This window comes from Rhineura floridana, chromosome 17, assembly GCF_030035675.1.
Source record: "Rhineura floridana isolate rRhiFlo1 chromosome 17, rRhiFlo1.hap2, whole genome shotgun sequence".
In the NCBI taxonomy this organism is placed as follows: domain Eukaryota; kingdom Metazoa; phylum Chordata; class Lepidosauria; order Squamata; family Rhineuridae; genus Rhineura; species Rhineura floridana.
Window position 1 is genome coordinate 8,843,693 of NC_084496.1, and position 20,784 is coordinate 8,864,476.

General features: G+C 40.6%; 1 protein-coding gene across 10 annotated transcripts in view; it reads left to right on the plus strand.

The window, feature by feature from the left end:
• Window positions 1-20,784, plus strand: part of LOC133371697 (ankyrin repeat and fibronectin type-III domain-containing protein 1-like) — a 473,061-nt gene that overhangs the window by 146,290 nt on the left and 305,987 nt on the right. The gene's annotated exons all lie outside the window — the stretch shown is intronic.

Consider the following 20,784-nt stretch of genomic DNA (forward strand, 5'->3'; position numbering starts at 1 on the left):
TTTAAAAAATAGCTCATCTCACTACTTTAATACCCCCCTGTGTACAGTCCCTTGTTCTTAGAAAGTGGTGCAGTGCTAGTGGAATGTTAATTGGAGGGAAGTGAATAACAAAGTCTACCTCCTTATACCCTTCCTCTACCCCCCTCCTTAATTAGCAAATTGAATTTATTTAGCCCTTGAATAGTTTCCCCTTGCACTGTCATTGTGACCTTCATTGGGATTTGTTACTGCTTGTTTAAATGATTTTTTAAAAAAAGTGTGTGTGTGTGTGTATATATATAAAACTAGACTCATTGAAGGACAGCTGGGGATTGGGCAAAATAAAGCAGAGGAATAGCTTTATCACCATCTACAATTTCTTGTGATGGTAAAAGATTCATCTGTAGACCTTTTTTGTGGAATTAATTGCAAATGATTCTATATGGTCACGAGAAGGACACGTCTATGATTTGCCTACTGAATGGAAGTCTTCCCAAAGTAACCCTATTCACACCATTGGGGGGGGTGGGGAGACTGTAGCTTAGTGGCTGTGCAAATGTTTTATATCCAGAAGGTTCCAGGTTCCATCTCTGTCATTCCCACTTGAAAGGATCAGTTAGCGTGGGAGAAAGCTGTTGTTTTAGAAATGAAGGAGCGCAGACTAGGAGCTTGTGTACGAGCTGGAGGCTCCTTGCCCTCAACCAGGCCCTGATCCGAGCTGGTGCTTCTCTGCTCTTTCCCCTCTTCCTGAGTAGCCTCGGGTTCAGCTAGCCAGGCCCTTTGGTGCTGACTCTGAAGCTCCTGCCTAGCTTGTGGCCTTCTCTGCTGCTATTGTCCTGGGGGAGATGAAGCAGTGTGTGAGAGCATGCCAGGAGTCCAAGAGGCTGGTGTGGGGACCTCCAGTCCTGGGCCAGGGGTATATGGTTCCATTGGCTCTTCAGGGTCTGAAGAGATATGATAGAGGGCCTTGCTTCTCTTGCAGGTTCAAGGTCTGGGCAGGGATAAGCCCTAACATATTGTTATTTAAACAATCATAATTCACAGATGGAACTCATGGCCATAAAAATGTGGTGGTGGCCACTGGTTTGGATTACTTTAAAAGAGGATTATACGAAATCATGAAGGATAGATCTATCAGCAGCTATTAGCTATATGGGCCCTCCATGTTTAGGGGGAAGTATGGCTCTGGTCCTGGAGGGCAATATTAGCGGAGGGATATTGCCTCATGCCCTTCTTGTGGGCTTCCTAGAAGCATCTGGTTGATACAATGTGGGATGCATGACTTTTGGTCTGATCCAGCAGGCCTCCTTGTATGATTAATGGCAAAGGAAGGAGCTTAACAATAGGAAAATGGTTGTGTTGAATTTCAGTACATTGATTAGTGTTTATTATGGTCAAGAGTGAAACTAGGGTTAGAGCTTCATATCTGACTACTTTGGTTGATACAACTTACTGTTGCTAAACTATATAAGAGGAATCAACTAAATTTATTATAAATGTAAACACTGCCTTTCTGCATTTGAAATCAAGGAAATCCAGTAATGCTCAGAAGCACAAGTATTAACTTATTTAACTTATTGCATTTGTCAGGTACAGCAATGACAGGCATATAAATGTAGCAGTAGTACCATTGTCTTACTGAGAGCCCCTCTGATATCCCTCCTCCCTTTCTGCTGGACTAAATCATTTTATAGGCTTTCCATGTCCTGGAAGTAGGGCACACCCATCTCTTGCCTTAAATACTGTGACTCTATGACCAGCCATATCTTTAATAGGCCCTTTTCTAATAAGTGCAAAGATAGTTCTGCTGTGCCACAATCCGACAACACAGAGAAAGTTTCTTTTAATTTAGATCTCACTGTGGATATAATTTAACTATGTCAGATTTAGGTTTCTGTCAAGACTTAAGCCTGTGATGGGTTCTGCACCCTGGTTCTGAAGGATGTCAGGCAGGGATTCAGTCTCTCTTCTGCTGTACTTTTAAAATGCTGATGGTGGTTGTTAAAATTTTGTATGTTTTTAAACTTGGTTATAGGTCTCCTAGAGATTCGTTTTTTATAGTGTTTTGTTGTTAAATCACTTTGAGATGCTTCATAAGAAATAATTCATAAATGGAACGAAGTGAAATAAGTAGATTGCCCTGTGTTAGGTGATTAACAAATTAAATAAATCAATAACAAATATTCTACAGCTCTGACCAAAGAAGATCTTCCAGACCTTTAAGATAGCTTCTTAACAATAGGGCAGAGTTGTTGATGTGGTGCTTCCCAACTTCTATAAAAGCTCACTAGATGAGCAACAAGGGAACTTTGCTGTTGTCATCCTTTCAGCAGGTTTCCTTTACCTATGCCTCATCTCTATGCGTACCTTGACAGAAGTTAGATCTGACAATTCCTTTCCTTCCCACAAAACTTGTTATGTAGAATTGGTCAGGTTTTATTTTGCATGTGAGATAAAATTTGGGATATAATGAGCTAACTTTGTTAGAGTCACTGGATTTAATACCCTGTCTCATTGCACAGTGCCCAGAAGAACACTGTGAAATCCTTGGAAAGTCAGGGCAACTGAATTTTGTTCAAGAGGATGGAATGCTTAGACATTTCCATCAGTGGCATAATTGGGGAAGAGTTTTATATTGGGAAATGTCTTGACTCTGAAAAATACTGAATAATATGTTGTGGTTTTCAGTTTCTACCTCCTTTCTGTCTTTAAATCTACCATATATATAGAAACAGTCATCTGGGGCTTCCTTCTAAACTTGAATGCTTGCATAGAGATGTGTTTAGTTTTTCTCTGTTCTTTTCATGGCCTTTGTAATGTATCCTTTCCCCAAATGCATCCAAACGTTTTTTTAAAAAAACTGCAACTGATAAATTTAAAAGATGAGGCTTCATCCTCTTTCTCATACATTTTGAGGTAGCTGTCATTTGGGAAGCAAACTAATAGTATGGTACAGATGTATAGATTCTGCAGATGCTAGCCTGGTGCCACATCTTTGTCAGTATTAGGAATGTGGGTGGTTTGGACATGGAGATAGCCAGTCCCACAATGAGACAGAATGGAATCTGATGAACTTTCCCCTTAACAAGGAGAATGTTTAGATTTTGAAACCTTATGTGGGGCTGTTTCTTCAGAGGCGTTACAGTGTCCTTGGGTTGGCTGCATGAAAGCTTGGCAGGAGTTGCAGACTTCCGTCTCCCAGGCTGCCGAGAGACTAGTTATCCAGGCCGTGTTCCTCTGAAGATGATATATCCTCAGTTAAGCAAAAGCATTCTCAGCATGCAGCGTGACACCGGAGAGGGGCGAGAGCTTTGGAGTTGGTGTCAGATTCAAAACCTACCCGGGCCAGTTTGAGGCTCAAGCCAATGTTCCCCCTCTCTCTTCCTGTTGGTTTGAAATGCTTTGAGTGTTTACAAATTCTATAGTTTAAAGTCTTTTCTACAGTTTAGAATACAATAAAAACAAGTAAAATATTTTAAAATCTAGCCTTGAAAAATCCCTTCTCTCTCTTCTCTCTATCTCTATGTTTGCAATATTTTGTGTCCCACTGTGTTTACAAAGATCCCAAAGGTGTATTATGAACAGGTTCAATGTGTCATTGTGTTAAAATGTTCAGATTAGTGGAGGATCTTCTTTTAATGGATCAACAGTTGTGATTTCCCCCCTTGATTTGGCGCTCTCTAGACTTTGGGTCTGTAGTTTTTTTTTTTAAACTGGTCAAAACTGCTTTTCTGATATATTGTTCTTATAAAGAAAAAAATATACTTTGATTTTACTCCATAGCCAGTTGTGGCTTGTACTATAGTGTGCATGTTTATTCATAAGATATAGTGCTTGGTAGCTTTAAAGGTGCTTGTATCAAGCCTTCACTTTGCTTCATTGATCGTAACAGATGAACGAGAAGCATTTGGATCCTAGGGTCCAGATGCAACAGGCAGAATTATGAGTAATGTACCAGATCTTTGATCTGCTTGCAGCAAATTATACACTTTTATTCTGCTGGTTGGATTCTTAAGTATTTACCCTCAAGGTAAGCAAAGGGCATCATCTGGAATCTGAATTCTGTAAAAGCCCTGCAGATCTGAGGGAAAGTCAGACTCTGGAGACAATGTGAGCTAGAATGATTCACCTTGAGCAGGCTGAGAGATTTGGCCAGTAGACAGACATTTCTTCATAAATAAATTATAAGCTCTCAGTTTACCTTGCATCACTGCTCACTGTTCCTTACTCTAGCCCAGCATAACTTGGTGAGAGAATGGCCCTTCAAACCATTTTAGCCTGTCAGTATCAGAGGTAGAGTAAGTCACTTATAATGGCGAGATTGATATAGCAACCTGAGTTCCACCCAAAGGTGGGTAGATGGCAGAGATCCCTATTTCTGGGAGAAGTCCCAAGAAACTGTTTCATAAACTTACTTTGGAGAACCTCCGATTCTGGTTTGATACCTTCTCCCTAGTTTTCAGCCCCATGTAATGTGGGATGCTCAACTGGAGTGCATACCGCAGATCAGAAAAGGTACCGCCAAGGCCAAGAAGATGCCAGCATGGTTAACGAGCAAAGTCAAGGAAGCTCTTAGAGGCAAAAAGTCTTCCTTCAGAAAATGGAAGTCTTGTCCGAATGAAGAAAATAAAAAAGAACACAAACTCTGGCAAAAGAAATGCAAGAAGACAATAAGGGATGCTAAAAAAGAATTTGAGGAGCACATTGCTAAGAACATAAAAACCAACAACAAAAAATTCTATAAATACATTCAAAGCAGGAGACCATCTAGGGAGGCGATTGGACCCTTGGATGATAAGGGAGTCAAAGGTGTACTAAAGAACGATAAGGAGATTGCAGAGAAGCTAAATGAATTCTTTGCATCTGTCTTCACAGTGGAAGATATAGGGCAGATCCCTGAACCTGAACTAACATTTGCAGGAAGGGATTCTGAGGAACTAAGACAAATAGTGGTAACGAGAGAGGAAGTTCTAAGCTTAATGGACAATATAAAAACTGACAAATCACCGGGCCCGGATGGCATCCACCCAAGAGTTCTCAAAGAACTCAAAGGTGAAATTGCTGATCTGCTAACTAAAATATGTAACTTGTCCCTCGGGTCCTCCTCCGTGCCTGAGGACTGGAAAGTGGCAAATGTAACACCAATCTTCAAAAAGGGATCCAGAGGGGATCCCGGAAATTACAGGCCAGTTAGCTTAACTTCTGTCCCTGGAAAACTGGTAGAAAGTATTATTAAAGCTAGATTAACCAAGCACATAGAAGAACAAGCCTTGCTGAAGCAGAGCCAGCATGGCTTCTGCAAGGGAAAGTCCTGTCTCAGTAACCTATTAGAATTCTTTGAGAGTGTCAACAAGCATATAGATAGAGGTGATCCAGTGGACATAGTGTACTTAGACTTTCAAAAAGCATTTGACAAGGTACCTCACCAAAGGCTTCTGAGGAATCTTAGCAGTCATGGAATAAGAGGAGAGGTCCTCTTGTGGATAAGGAATTGGTTAAGAAGCAGAAAGCAGAGAGTAGGAATCAACGGACAGTTCTCCCAATGGAGGGCTGTAGAAAGTGGAGTCCCTCAAGGATCGGTATTGGGACCTGTACTTTTCAACTTGTTCATTAATGACCTAGAATTAGGAGTGAGCAGTGAAGTGGCCAAGTTTGCTGACGACACTAAATTGTTCAGGGTTGTTAAAACAAAAAGGGATTGCGAAGAGCTCCAAAAAGACCTCTCCAAACTGAGTGAATGGGCGGAAAAATGGCAAATGCAATTCAATATAAACAAGTGTAAAATTATGCATATTGGAGCAAAAAATCTTAATTTCACATATACGCTCATGGGGTCTGAACTGGCGGTGACCGACCAGGAGAGAGACCTCGGGGTTGTAGTGGACAGCACGATGAAAATGTCGACCCAGTGTGCAGCAGCTGTGAAAAAGGCAAATTCCATGCTAGGGATAATTAGGAAAGGTATTGAAAATAAAACAGCCGATATCATCATGCCGTTGTATAAATCTATGGTGTGGCCGCATTTGGAATACTGTGTACAGTTCTGGTCGCCTCATCTCAAAAAGGATATTCTAGAGTTGGAAAAGGTTCAGAAGAGGGCAACCAGAATGATCAAGGGGATGGAGCGACTCCCTTATGAGGAAAGGTTGCAGCATTTGGGGCTTTTTAGTTTAGAGAAAAGGCGGGTCAGAGGAGACATGATAGAAGTGTATAAAATTATGCATGGCATTGAGAAAGTGGATAGAGAAAAGTTCTTCTCCCTCTCTCATAATACTAGAACTCGTGGACATTCAAAGAAGCTGAATGTTGGAAGATTCAGGACAGACAAAAGGAAGTACTTCTTTACTCAGCGCATAGTTAAACTATGGAATTTGCTCCCACAAGATGCAGTAATGGCCACCAGCTTGGATGGCTTTAAAAGAAGATTAGACAAATTCATGGAGGACAGGGCTATCAATGGCTACTAGCCATGATGGCTGTGCTGTGCCACCCTAGTCAGAGGCAGCATGCTTCTGAAAACCAGTTGCCGGAAGCCTCAGGAGGGGAGAGTGTTCTTGCACTCGGGTCCTGCTTGCGGGCTTCCCCCAGGCACCTGGTTGGCCACTGTGAGAACAGGATGCTGGACTAGATGGGCCACTGGCCTGATCCAGCAGGCTCTTCTTATGTTCTTATGATGCGACCTTAACAGTCTAAACATTAAGGCAGGATTTACCCCCTGATCACTGCTGATATTAAAAGTTGAAACTGGCTGATAATCCTGGAACTCAGTAATTTGGTAGAGGTTAAATGGTGTTTCCAGATAGGTTTCTCATCAAAACGCAATCCCAAATATTTCCTACTTTAAGGCAGTATCTGTTTATGATTCAAGATTCTGTTTCCAAAGAGCACAACCTTAGATGTTAAATAGTTACCTGTCAACTGTTTTTCCCTACAAATATGTCCAAATCTGAGCCACATTCTCTTAAGGTTTACTCTGATTAAAGAAATTGGTACCAAATTGCTGTCATAAGGTGATACCGATACCTTATGGTTTCCAGTTGAAGGCGCAAAGGAGTAAGGTGAAGTCATTCTAGGAGTGAGACCATTAACAGGGCCCAAAATGCAGTCCTGCTTTACTCCTCTGTTGATGTGGATTACTTTTGTTAAGGCACCTTGTAGACGAATTTCAACCAGCATAATAATGCAATATCTGAATAACCTAAAGTAGTCTTTTGTCGACATTAGTTGTGGCCAGTTTATGTCACAACCTTTTCCTGCCCACCAGATCAAAAGCAGATAAGAAGTCAATAAAGGCTGCAAAACTCTACCCCACTGTAGAAGTCTTTCTGGTCAATTCTCCTTCACTTTTCTCAGATAGTATTTTTTAGCAAGACACAGGGCTTTTCCCAACTCTGTATTGACTGCTACACTCCCCCTCCACCACTGCATAATCTTTGAGGGTATCAATTTGCAAGTTTAGTTTCAAGGGAGAGCCCAAAAGCTGTGAGGGACCAAGTGCTGGATGCTTTAAAAGTGGTCCTTAGCTTGCCTGCCAGCTTATCCTCTTGTATATGGGGAATCCCCATGGTGAAAGATTTTTCGGTTAATGGTAAATGTAATTGTGGAAGCATCAGTGCACCTCAAGGTGCTTTTCACTTTTTGATGGGGTTTGTGTGTTCAGGTCTAAAGAATAATTTAATATCTTTGCCTTGTTTCAGAACATAAGGAGTTAATTTACACAGCGTCAGGTTACCGGTCTAGCTACCTCTTCTTGTGTTGCAAAAATAAAAGTTTGCTTCTCTTCCTTTGCATTAACAATTGTATTAAGAAGGAATTTCAGCAAGTATACCCTCTTCCACACAATTATGAAGGAAACACAAGTCCTGCCTTCAAGAACACTTATTGTTTAAAAAGAATTGTGTTGAATTCATTGTGCAAGCTTCTGTGCTTGTATTACCAAGATTGCATTGAAAGTGCATCGTCAATTCAACACAATTCTTTTAAAATGATATCATACTTGAACGATTTGCTGTTAGGGGAGAGTGGAAGCTTCTGTGGGGCTCTGGCTGAAATATCTACTTTCACTCCTAGCCTATAGCTCTTAACAAGATAGTGGGCTTTAAAGTGAGGTCTCAGGGGTAGCTGGTTTTTGTATTGCATTTATTATAAGAAGAATTAGAATTCCAAGAATTAAAGAGACTGTAGGTGCTTCCAGACTGTTGCTATTTTTGGCTGGGATTCAGTCACATATTTGAAAATTCAGGTTGGGCAATTATAGTTGCATTGGGAAGTCTTGCACAACAAACTAGCTTCTCCAAAAGATTGGAAGTTTTGTGATAAGGAAAGTGAATGGAAAATGCACTGGAAGGTGTGGGATCACACTTGTTTTGATGCAATGTCGTGTAACCTACCCACAAACAAATCAGAGTGAATGCTTATTAAATAGCTAATGTCACCTATTGTTCCTATAAAGGATGAAAGATAAATAAACTGGAAATACCCTATCTTGGAAAGCAACTGCAGATCTTGAGCCCAAACATATGTGAAATATTCACTTGAAATTTATTTAATTTATATTTCTGCCCTTCCTCCAAAAGGAGATCATGAAGAAAAAGATGGTTTATTACTTTGGTAAGGAAGATGGGTATGGGTGTGGGTGGTGGTGGGAGGTCAGGTTTGCTCCAGTGTTTTTGTTCTTTCTTCTCTGTCTCAGGCTCAGATGCAAGCTGTCTCCACATTTTTATTGTGGGTGGGCTACCTTTTTTCCACTGAGGACCACGTTTCCTCAGGGTAGCCTGATAGGGACCTGCATGCTGGCAGTGGGCAGAGTCAGAGACAAAAGTGTTCTGCATTAACTAATGCTGAAACAACTCCCTGCTTCAGTTTTCACCATGTCTGTCTCAGATTAGAATTCCTAATTTTGTGCAGGTCTACCAGGCTGCAAATAATGCCCCGACACTATTGCGGATCACAGAGCTCCACCCTACTAGGCAACACCCTCCAATGCAACTGGTGCAGACTTAAATAGCCACGGCCGCCCCACCTCCCGCCATGCAAGTGCATGCAAAGGAGTGTGTGTGCAGCTCGCTAGCGTGCTAATTTGATGATGTGGGAGCTGGGGTGGCCCATTGGTGCCTGGGGGTCTCCTCGTGCCTGGTACCGGCTCTGCTTTAGTGTGCTACACATACACACCCACATACGGCAGAAGTATAGCAATTTGTTATCAGACAGCTGTTCAAATAATTTTCCTCAAGCCATGCTAGCAGAAAGGAGGTTGTTTTTTTTTAAAGAAAACATTTTATGAAATAAAATATTTCCTCTTCCAATTGTACTGAACCTATATAGTGGGGGGGGGAGGGACTAATAAAAGCCAGGAAAAATAAGGTGGAAATGAACAGGAAGAAAGGAAATCTGCTGGGCTAGGAGAATGCAACAGAGGAAGTATTGTGATCTGCATGTGGTGCCTGGGCTGCAGGCTGCCCCACTTGTGTTTTATGGCATGGTGAAATTAGCTGGTGGATCTTTTGTTTTATGACTTGTATTTGTATTTATACAATTTTATCTCTGAATCTTAAGCTGTGTTAGGTCTGTCCTATATTTTGTTCTTAAGAAAAAATGGCATTGTGTTCCTGTAGTTCACTTCAGAAATACTGACAGTGTGGTAGCTCTGAGACATAGCAGTCTTGTTGCTGGGGTCCTACAAAACTGACTTAAGTGAAATCACACAATGTTTAGGGAGTGTTTATTAGGGATTGTATGGAACATTCTGCCACTGCAGAAGAATTGGCCTGGGTGGCTGCCTAGTCTTTTTGTTGACCACAGTTGGCTATGCTTAAACTTAAACCTAAACCATGTTTAATGCCAGTGTTGTCTTGGATTCCAATATTACCTGAAAGATTGCATTTGGACTGCTTCTCTGCATTCCCTCTGTGAAAGCCAGCTGGCTAAGATCCTTCACTTTCCATCTTAAAATTGTTGAATGATTTTGGTGAATACTTTAAAACAAGTTCCATTTCATTCTTAAGGGGTAGCTGGGTATAAGCTTAGTTGTTGCTTTGGCATCCTGAAAGCATAAAACAATATATGTTTGGCTTAGGGATATATACAGGGGGTTGGGAATAATATATTTTAAAATCAAAATCTGTTGGGTACTTGAAGGAGTACCTCTGATGGCTGTTAGATAGCCAACTTCATGAATTATGGCAGGACACTATATAAATGCATGCAGTATCAACATATTAAACATCTGATGACACATCCTAATGAACCCTTAATGAACCCTTAATTCTAATTCTGGACTGATTCACATGAACCTTTTTTATTGCTAGACTACTTCCAAACAGTAATCTTATGGTGGAAGCATAATCTGGGTGCTTTCTGGGAGGAAGGGCGGGATATAAATTTAATAATAATAAATTCTGTTGAGCTCCTAAATTATAAATTAATGTAGGGAAGAAGCAAGGATATGTAGGATTAAAGGACTGTATGTGACTGCAAGTGTTTCCATACAAGAATCCTTTCTGTCTCTTCCAAGGATGCTTCGAGTAGGCAAATGCTTCAAGAAGTACTGTGTGTAGGGTACTAGCTTCCAGTACAAGCAATAAAATGTTTGAAGGAATTATGGGAAGCCCTACACAGCCCGATACTGGAATATACTAATGTGACTTCACTGACCACAGCTGTCCTTTTGCTGAAAGAATGAACATGTATCCAGATATTTTTGTCTTGAAACTTGTTTTTCTTCCTGCAAAACCACCTGGAAGGAAGGAAAACAAATGCACCACAGCAAATTATTTAGCCATGTCTTTAGCTGGTCACTTGCAAAGCATAAAACTAGGCAACGTGGTTCATGATCACTGTGACAATGATGGGTCCTAACCCATATTGCTCATAAGATCTGATGCCCTGCACATGTGAAGATAGAAGGCTCTATGTATTGTAGTATAGTATTGGCTACCTTATCCTAGACAGATCTTGGATCTTGTGTTAGATTATTGGGGGCTCATAATCTCCACACCTGGATGTTGGTGGGACAGCTGAAGCTCCAGATGGCCCTTGGGTTTTTTTTATATACATACTCTGTTTAGACAAGCTATTTTGCTGAGTCGGGAATTGGCCTGGACTGTTAACACATTAGTTCTAAGCATCCTCTGATACCAGCTAGAGTCCAGTCAGTGCCTTGGGGGAGCTATAGATGACTAAGCAGGACAATGACTAGAATGCAAGAGGTGTGAGTGTTTCATTACATTTGACCATGTATGGTTTAGAGCAGGGGTGGCTAACATGTGGCCGTCTAGATTTTGCTGAACTATAGTTGTCATCCCTGACCTTTTGTCCATACTGGCTGAGGTTGATGTAAGTTGTAGTTGAACAATATCTGAAGGGCCACAGGTTCTCCACTTCTGGCTTAGAGTTCATTTGAAAGCCTCTGCTGTGGTAGTTGTGGCAGGGATTAACAAAAATCAGCTCAGTGCTATTTGGCACAGCTATTTTTGGTGCTGAAGGATATTTACAAATTAGCCCCCAGGGTGAAGTGCAGGAAGCTTCTGTAGCTTTCTTTTGACTTGTTTGTGGAGTACTGTGATATCATTGCTTGCATTTGCTCTGAATGGATGTTGCACTGGCTACAGAGTCTGTACTAGAAGTATTCTCTGCCCCCTTTGGTAACCAGTGCTTGGATAAGTTTGAGTTGCAGACACTTCAGGAAGCCAAAAAGGTGCTTGCAGAAGTGCAGCTGATCACTTATGTACTTGATCCTTGTCCCTCTTGGCTGTGAGAGTCTGGTCAGTTTGCTCACAGTGGTGATAAAACACATCTCAGAGAGAGGAATTTCCCTAACCTGTTAAACCACTAATGAAAAAGAAGATTCCTGTATAGACAGAAGATGAAATTCCAGTTAGAACCTGTGTATAATATCTATGAGGTTTGTTGGGAATTTGCTTCTCCTGAGAAGTTTGTTAGGCATGTTCCACATGTAGTTAGGATTCAGGCTATTCTGATGGGAGTATGGGTTGTAAAAGTAATCTGGTAAATGAGATATGGGGGCTACTGAATTACAACTAATGGATGTCTTGGTTTTGTTTTGTTGGATTCTAGCTCATGTAGACATTGCCAGGAATGAGATGGCTGACCAGGGGGCTAGGAAGGACTTGGGGCAGAAGAACGTTGATCTTGTGTTACCCTATCCTTTTCAGAAGTTAGGAGTTGGGTTAAAAGGATGTTGTTGGGTGAGTGGCAAAGGCAGTGGGAGTCAGATTCAGTCAGTCGACAGTATTTTCCTTTTGCCCAGTTTTGGAGGACTTTAGAATGTTTTATCTGAAAAGGTGGCAGAGACAAATCGATCTATTTAGAGTTTTAATGGGGCACTGAGCTCTTCCAAGTGGCTTGTACAGGGTTGGAAATTGAATTCTGAGTGTTTCAAGCTTTGTGGGGTGGTGCAAACAGTGGATCCCACTGCCATGAGCCCCACAGAAAGGGCGTGGGGCAAGAACAAAGAGGAGTCGGACTTTGAGTGGGAACAAAATGCCAGTGACATGTCTTCAGGCACACAGGAGTCTGCACGCTCCCATGCTCTAGCGAGTGACAGTTCTGCCCCAGAGATCCAGTTACTAGCGAGGATGCACGTTACAGTCAGGAAGATGTTTCTTCACTTACCTTTCATCCCTTTCCTTTGCCCATTCTGCCATCACCACCGTGCAATCCCCCTCCACCCTCATTGAGGTGGTCCAACCTCCCTCTCCCCATACTCGTAGGAGATGGCGCTGGCTCTTACTGTCTCTGAGGAGCAGTGCATGTCTGTGTGTGTGCTCTCTGCAGTGATACTCAGTCCAAGCAAGTAAGGTGCCAGCCCATCCTTAAGGTTGGTGAGGAGGCATGCCTAGTTGCTGCGATGTTTTAGTGCAATGTAATCATGCTTACTTTTTCCTAGTAATTAAGCTGAATCCTGTGTAATCTGTAAGATGATTCATGAAGCACTCTGAACTGAAACTTTCTATTAAATCTACTAAAGAAAAACACACCTCTGCATTCGTGTCTGACTTTAGCGGGTTCGGGCTGGAAACCCGCTATCTGGGATTGTATGACATATGCGGAAGACAGAGATCCTCTGCTCTGTAGGTTTAGCAGTTTGGGGATTACAAACTTGTCGGTGGAATTGGCCCTTTGAGATAAGAATCTTTGGGGCTGCATGTTAGAGATTCTTTGGCAGTTTGTTAAGGCTACAAAGCTTTATGAAAGGCTTTGAGATGTGTCAAGCTTTTCTGCCAGTAGGTGCCAATAATAGGGCCTTTCCTTGGCCTTGATTGATTCACCATTACACTCCAGAAAAAGAAGAAAATCTTTGTAACCATCTGAATTTGTAGTCTCTGATTCCTATTCTTGGGAAAGGGGATTGAGCAAACAGTGGCGACCTGAATCCAGGCTGTCTTGGGTAATTCAGATCATCCAGACCCTTATCAGTCTGTTTTACTTCCAATTGTGGGACTGAAACTGTCCTGGTTGCCCAGATTGATGGCTTGCAATGGGAGAAGGACAGAGTGTGTGACTGTAAAGTCTCCTGGATTTCTCAGCAACTTTTGATAACATAAATCATGTTGGATTACCTGTGTGTTGGGGACTGGAAGTTCTGCATTGCAGTGGTTCTGCTTCACAGATAGATGCCAAATACTGGTGCTGGGTGATGGTTGTTCTAACCCACAGGAGTCCTGTGCAGTTCCATGTTTCACCTTTGTCTCTCACACTGTTCAACACCTACTGTGCAGTTTTTTAGCGATATTTTGCCTTTTCATTAGATTTCCTTTAGAGGTGTCTGAAATTAATGATGGACAGTTGAGGTTGAACCTGGCACAGGCCAGTCAAGTATGTTAATGGTGTAGGACATAACTAGCCATGATTTAGGTGCTTTTGCATATTATGAATGGTGTCACACTTCAAGATCACGTATGCAGTTTTTGGAGTACTCCTGGAAATGGCACTGATTCTGTACACAGAGGTAACTGCTATAGCCTGGAATGCTTTTTCCAGCTGCACCATTTTCTGGAAAATAACCATCTTCCACTCTCATAGATGCTTTAATAACTTCAAGCCAGGGATGCACAAAGTGGTGCGCTGTTTTTTCTCTCTGTGTGTGGCTTGCTCTTATAACAGCGGCCTGCTAAGGGTGGTGGTGGGGATGGGATTTGGTGGATGGGGGAGGTGAGGTTTGGGGGCAGGCTGGAGTAATTACTTGCTGATCAGACTAAAATCTGAACTGGAGAAGACTTCAAAGGTGGTATGAAGGTGAGGTGAATATTAGACACTTGTGAAGTTGTATTTCCAAGCCTGGAAGTTTAAGTTTCACTAGCATCTATAAATGAAAGCAACAGTCCTTCCATAACAGTGACCATATTTTACATTTGAAAAACATGTATATATGATGAATGCATGTAGAATACATACAGCTTTGATAAAAGTATAGACCTTGAAAGCAGAACTAGAGCCACCTATTGGCTTAGATGACTGTTGGTGGCAGCGGAAATGCCAAAAAACGTCTCTGCATATTTATGTGTAATTTAAATAATTTAGAAAAAATAAACTTTGTTGTTATGTGCCTTCAAGTCGATTACGACTTATGGCGACCCTATGAATCAGCGGCCTCCAAGAGCATCTGTCATGAACCACCCTGTTCAGATCTTGTAAGTTCAGGTCTGTGGCTTCCTTTATGGAATCAATCCATCTCTTGTTTGGCCTTCCTCTTTTTCTACTCCCTGTTGTTTTCCCCAGCATTATCGTCTTTTCTAGTGAATCATGTCTTCTCATGATGTGTCCAAAGTAGGATAACCTCAATTTCACAATTTTAGCTTCTAGTGATAGTTCTGGTTTAATTTGTTCTAACACCCAATTATTTGTCTTTTTCGCAGTCCATGGTATGCGCAAAGCTCTCCTCCAGCACCACATTTCAAATGAGTTGATTTTTCTCTTATCTGCTTTTTTCACTGTCCAACTTTTACATCCATACATAGAGATTGGGAATACCATGGTCTGAATGATCCTGACTTTGGTGTTCAGTGATGCATCTTTGCATTTGAGGACCTTTTCTAGTTCTCTCACAGCTGCCCTACCCAGTCCTAGCATTCTTCTGATTTCTTGACTATTGTCTCCATTTTGGTTAATGACTGTGCCGAGGTATTGATAATCCTTGACAAGTTCAATGTCCTCATTGTCAACTTTAACGTTACATAAATCTTCTGTTGTCATTACTTTAGTCTTTTTGACATTCAGCTGTAGTCCTGCTTTTGTGCTTTTCTCTTTAACTTTCATCAGCATTCGTTTCAAATCATTACTGATTTCTGCTAAGAGTATGGTTGCATATCTTAAATTATTGATGTTTCTCCCTCCAATTTTCACACCTCCTTCATCTTGGTCCAATTCCACTTTCTGTATGATATGTTATGCATACAGATTAAACAAATAGGGTGATAAAATACACCCCTGTCTCACACCCTTTCTGATGGGGAACCAATCGGTTTCTCCATATTCTGTCCTTACAGTAGCCTCTTGTCCAGAGTATAGGTTGCACAATCAGATGCTGTGGCACTCCCATTTCTTTTAAAGCATTCCATAGTTTTTCATGATCTACACAGTCAAAGGCTTTGCTGTAGTCTATAAAGCACAGGGTAATTTTCTTCTGAAATTCCTTGCTCCGTTCCATTATCCAACGTATGTTTGCAGTATGATCTCTGGTGCCTCTTCCCTTTCTAAATCCAGCTTGGACGTCTGGCATTTCTCACTCCATATATGGTAAGAGCCTTTGTTGTTAAGGCAATAGTTCGGTAATTACTGCATTCTCTGGGATCCCATTTCTTTCGAAGTGGGATATATATTGAATGCTTCCAGTCTGTGGGTCATTGTTTAGTTTTCCATATTTCTTGACAAATTTTTGTCAAAATTTGGACAGATTCAGTCTCAGTAGCTTGTAGCAACTCTATTGGTATGCCATCTATTCCTGGTGATTTGTTTCTTCCAAGAATTTTAAGAGCAGCTTTCACCTCACATTCTAAAATTTCTGGTTCTTCATCATACGGTTCCTCCGTGAATGAATCTGTCATCCTGTCATCTCTTTTATAGAGTTCTTCAGTGTATTGCTTCCATCTTCCTTTGATTTCATCTCGTCAGTCAGTGTGTTCCCTTGTTGATTATTCAACATCCTTACTCTTGGTTTAAATTACCCTTTCATTTCTCTAATCTTTTGGAATAGAGCTCTTGTTCTACCCTTTTTGTTGTCCTCTTCTATTTCTATGCAATAACTGTTGCAATAGTTATGTCCCTACGTACTGGTCGCTGTATTGTATTTAGGGTTCTGACCATGTTTCTATGTCCTTTTGCTTTCCTTCTTTCTTTAACTATTTAAAGTTTCTTCCATCATCCATTGAGGTCTTTCTCTCTTTTTAACTAGAGATATTGTCTTTTTGCATTCTTCTCTGATAATGTCTCTGACTTCATTCCATAGTTCTTCTGGTTCTCTGTCAACTAAGTTTAAAGCCTCAAACCTGTTCCTTATTTGATCTTTATATTCTTCTGGGATGTTATTTAAATTGTATTTTGGCATTATGAGTGCTTTGTGGTTCTTCTTTAGCTTTACTCTGATTTTCGATACGATCAGTTCATGATCTGTACCACAGTCTGCTCCTGGTCTTGTTTTTGCAGAAAGTATGGAACTTCTCCATATTCTCTTTCCAATTATATAATCAATTTGATTCCTATATTGACCATCTGGTGATGTCCACGTGTACAGTCGTCTTTTTGGTTGCTCAAAAAATGTGTTGGCAAGAAACAAATCATTGGCTTCACAGAATTCAATAAGTCTTTCTCCTGCTTCATTTCTGTCACCTAAGCCCCATTTCCCCACAATTCCTAGTTCTTCTCTGTTCCCTAGTTTTGCATTCCACTCCCGCATGATTATCATCATATCTTGTTTTGGTGTGTGATCAATTTCCTCCTGTACTTCTGCGTAAAATCTCTCCAATTCTTCTTCTGCGTTTGATGTTGGAGCGTAGACTTAGATGATGGTTATGTTAATAGGTTTCCCATTTAATCTCATTGATATAACTCGCTCAGACCTTCCATTGTAGCTCCTAATTGCTTTTACTACATCACTTCTCACTATTAAAGCAACCCCGTTTCTTCTTGATTTCTCATTTCCTGCATAAAATATTTTGTAGTTGCCTGATTGAAAATGTCCCACTCCAGTCCATTTTAATTCACTCACGCCAAGTATTGTAATGTTGATACGCTCCATTTCTTTCCTGACAATTTCTAACTTTCCCTGGTTCATTCTTCTCACATTCCATGTTCCTATTGTGTGCATTGTACAACTCCAGACTCTCCTTTCTCATCTGTGCGCATCAGCCTCTGGGCTTCCTTTCGGCTTTGACCCAGCTGTGTCATTAGTCACAGCTCTACTCGTACTTGTCCTTTGTTCTTCCCCAGTAGCTTGGTGAGTGCCTTCTGACCTGGGGGTCTCATCTTCCAGCACTGTCTCATGTTGCATTTTGGATACTCTGTTCATAGGGTTTTCGAGGTAAGAGGTATTCAGAGCTGGTTTACTGTTGCCTTCCTCTGAGTTTGGATGCATCTTAGTCTGGTGTCTCAGCTTTGACCATTCTGCCATGGGTGCCCTTGCTAGGAGTCTAGCCTCTTGGTCTAGACTCCTGACAGCATTGCTCTCAGCTTCTTCAACACTCTCAAACCCCCTCACCACGTTAAGGTGTGCATCCTAAAGGGGGAAACTAAACATAGCTCAGTGTAAATAGTAGCTAAGTTGGGAACTGAGTTTCATAAGCAAAAATGTTTCCTTATCATTATTTATTTATTTATTTAACTTGTATACCATTTTATATTTCAAAAAATCTCAGTGGTTTACATTTCAGCAAAAATCAATATAAATCTCACATTCAATACAGTTGCTAATAAGAGCAATGATCCATATTTTAAGTATCATAATCGAGCAATAAATCTCTAAACAACGTACATGAAAACAAGTGAATCATATACAAAACAAAAAATACGATAGAATATATTTATAAATTCACACGAATATTAAAAAAAGCATTCTCATCGCATCAATAATACAGATCGGGAATTCAAAATAAATATATACATTCTGTTGTCTTGCATTGTATGGCTGTAAACCACTTGTAGGGAGGGGTCCATTCCAGTGGAGACGGGGTCTTAGAAGTGTAGAGTTCTTTTGATTTGATATTTGGTAACCTTTTCTGTTTCCCCATCAGTCTTGTAGTCTCGTAGGAGACCTCATAAGGGTCCACCCAGAGTGTGAGTTCACTGGGCAGGAGCTGATATAGCTGCTGGAGGCTGAGTCAAATCTGGCTAGCTGCCTTGCTGATGATAGGGTTCATTTTATGGTTGATACGGATACAGCGGTAGCGAGAACCTTTGAAGGGTCTCTCGGGGAATCAATGATGTTTATAATGCTCTGTGAGTGCCTCTTTGAGGGCCCCGCTGAAAACCTGAAGCTGCTGCTCGCTAATGCACCCATGGGTGCGGAGGAGACTGGACACGAAGCCCACGGCGGTAGCAATCTCTGGTACCATGTCCACCCGCCTGCAGTTGCTAATGCAGCTTCCATTCCAATGCTGGATTTGCTCATGACTGGCTTAGTAGTGAGTTTAGGACGGCCCCTTTAAGGCTCCAGGCTGTTTAGAGAAGGGGGTAGAATATACACACACTAATAACTTGGACTGGTTGGTCGGTTCCTGCCTGTCTGGGGAAGCAGCAGTGGCTGCTTAACAATGATCTTCACAGAGGCTTCCTTCATGTCTGCCGCTCCTTCCCTGTTTGACATGAAATGCAGAACATGCATTTTGACAGGCAAAAGTAGAAGAATGTGGTTCAGCTGTCATTTTTATACATTATTTGGAGGTTTTAAAATTGCAGCAAATTATAGTTCTCCACTTGACATATAATTATTATATGTCAAAGAATTAGAGGACTAGTAGTAATAAAAATATTTTGTTCTAATGTTTTTAAAGATTTTGTGTTTTAATATATTTTAATGTCTGTTTTTATGTTTTATAGTGTTTTAATGTTTTTGTTTGCTGCCCCGGGATCCTACCGGGAGGAAGAGAGGGATATTAAATAAAATAATAAAATAATTAAAGATGATGATGATGATTGAAATTTCAGGGATCCACAATGGTGTACTTAGGTATATTTGGAAGCTACTAAGCTGCTACTGAAGTTGGTAAAACGAAAAATGGACTGCTATTTTAACAGGTAGCCTCATAAACTGAAATAAGCTGTTTAACTGAGAGCCAGTTTGGTGTAGTGGTTAGAAAGTTGGACTAAGATTGGGGAGATCCAACTTCAAATCCTTATTCAAGTGTGGGAAGGTAGTCATATTCTTTGGTTGAGGTACATAAACAAGGCATAATAATAGATTTGTTGATTTAAATATATTCCATAGGTGCCTGTTTGCATTGTAGATGTTTAATCTACAATGAGTCCATTAGGTTGGTGGGGATGCCTAATTAAAGGAACTTATTTTCATCTGTGATAGCTATATGCAAAGATGATGGGGTTCTGGAACATGGTACATGCAGAGATATATAATATAAGTAAAGAAAAAAATTGACCAGACTCCAGGATTGTTTTTATTACCTTTTTTATGGATAGTAATGCTAACTTAAAAGCAAAACCTTTAATTTCAAAGTCATTAAAGGTGGCACACCAAATAGTATTACAGAGGTGGAAAACACTGGAAGGTACGGTATAGAAATGTATGGACCATAGCAGCTCTGGATAAAATAAAACACAATCTTTATTGTTTACAAAGTTTCAGGCCTTTGACACATTCTGGTGGAATTTTATAATGTATACAAATGAATATGGTTAAGTGAACAACTACCAGTTGCTGCCAGGACAATGTGGTTTTCATAAGGGCTTTACGTTAGTTCTATCCACTGTTTCTGTTAATGGTTTTATTAAGATTCTTACATTGGTTGTATTGTGATAAAAATAATGGCATTGTATTTTTTCTTTTTAAGCAATAATTTTTTTTAAAAAGGCATAATTAAGTGGCAAAGTAGATTCTTGAAATGGCTTGATTACCTTTAAAAATCAATATAGGAAAGAAATGCACAGTAGGTAAGGAGTCACATGGTACCTCTGACATCTTAAAGAAATACACATTTGTGTTTACCTCTTTTACAAAGCGTTTGCTTTAACATTGTCACAACTCTGGAACAAGTCTGTTGGTTTACTTTGCCTTGTGCTAGTACTTCCTATATATCTATACCAGTGGAATAAACCTTCAAAAACTGTTTAAGAATATGATTGTACAATAGAAGATATTGTCTGGTACTTACACTATTCTTGGTTCTGCTGTAATGAAATAACTTCTGGAACCTTTCGAGTTACTCAGATTGCATCTTGGTAACATCATCTACACACAATATCCTGTGAAACCACATAGGCTTTTATCCCAACCCACGTCATCCTGTGTCCATTTACCATTGACCTGTGTACTGGGTGAGTCATGTGCAGTCATCCTTTTCAACATTTGACATCTCTAAAATACATAATTGTTCTGCATTGTGTCATAAAACGTCATCTAGCATTTAAACTGAAAACAGCACTGGCAAAATTCATGTGTTTCATAGTCTAGGATCTAAACCTCATAACAATTAGAAGAGCCCTGCTGGATATGACTAAAGGCCCATCTAGTCCAACATCCATTTATCTTACTGGTTCAGAGTAGTCAACCAGGCTGTTATGGGAAGCCCATAAGCAGGACCTGAGCACAACATCATTCTCCCCACTTGTGATTCCCAG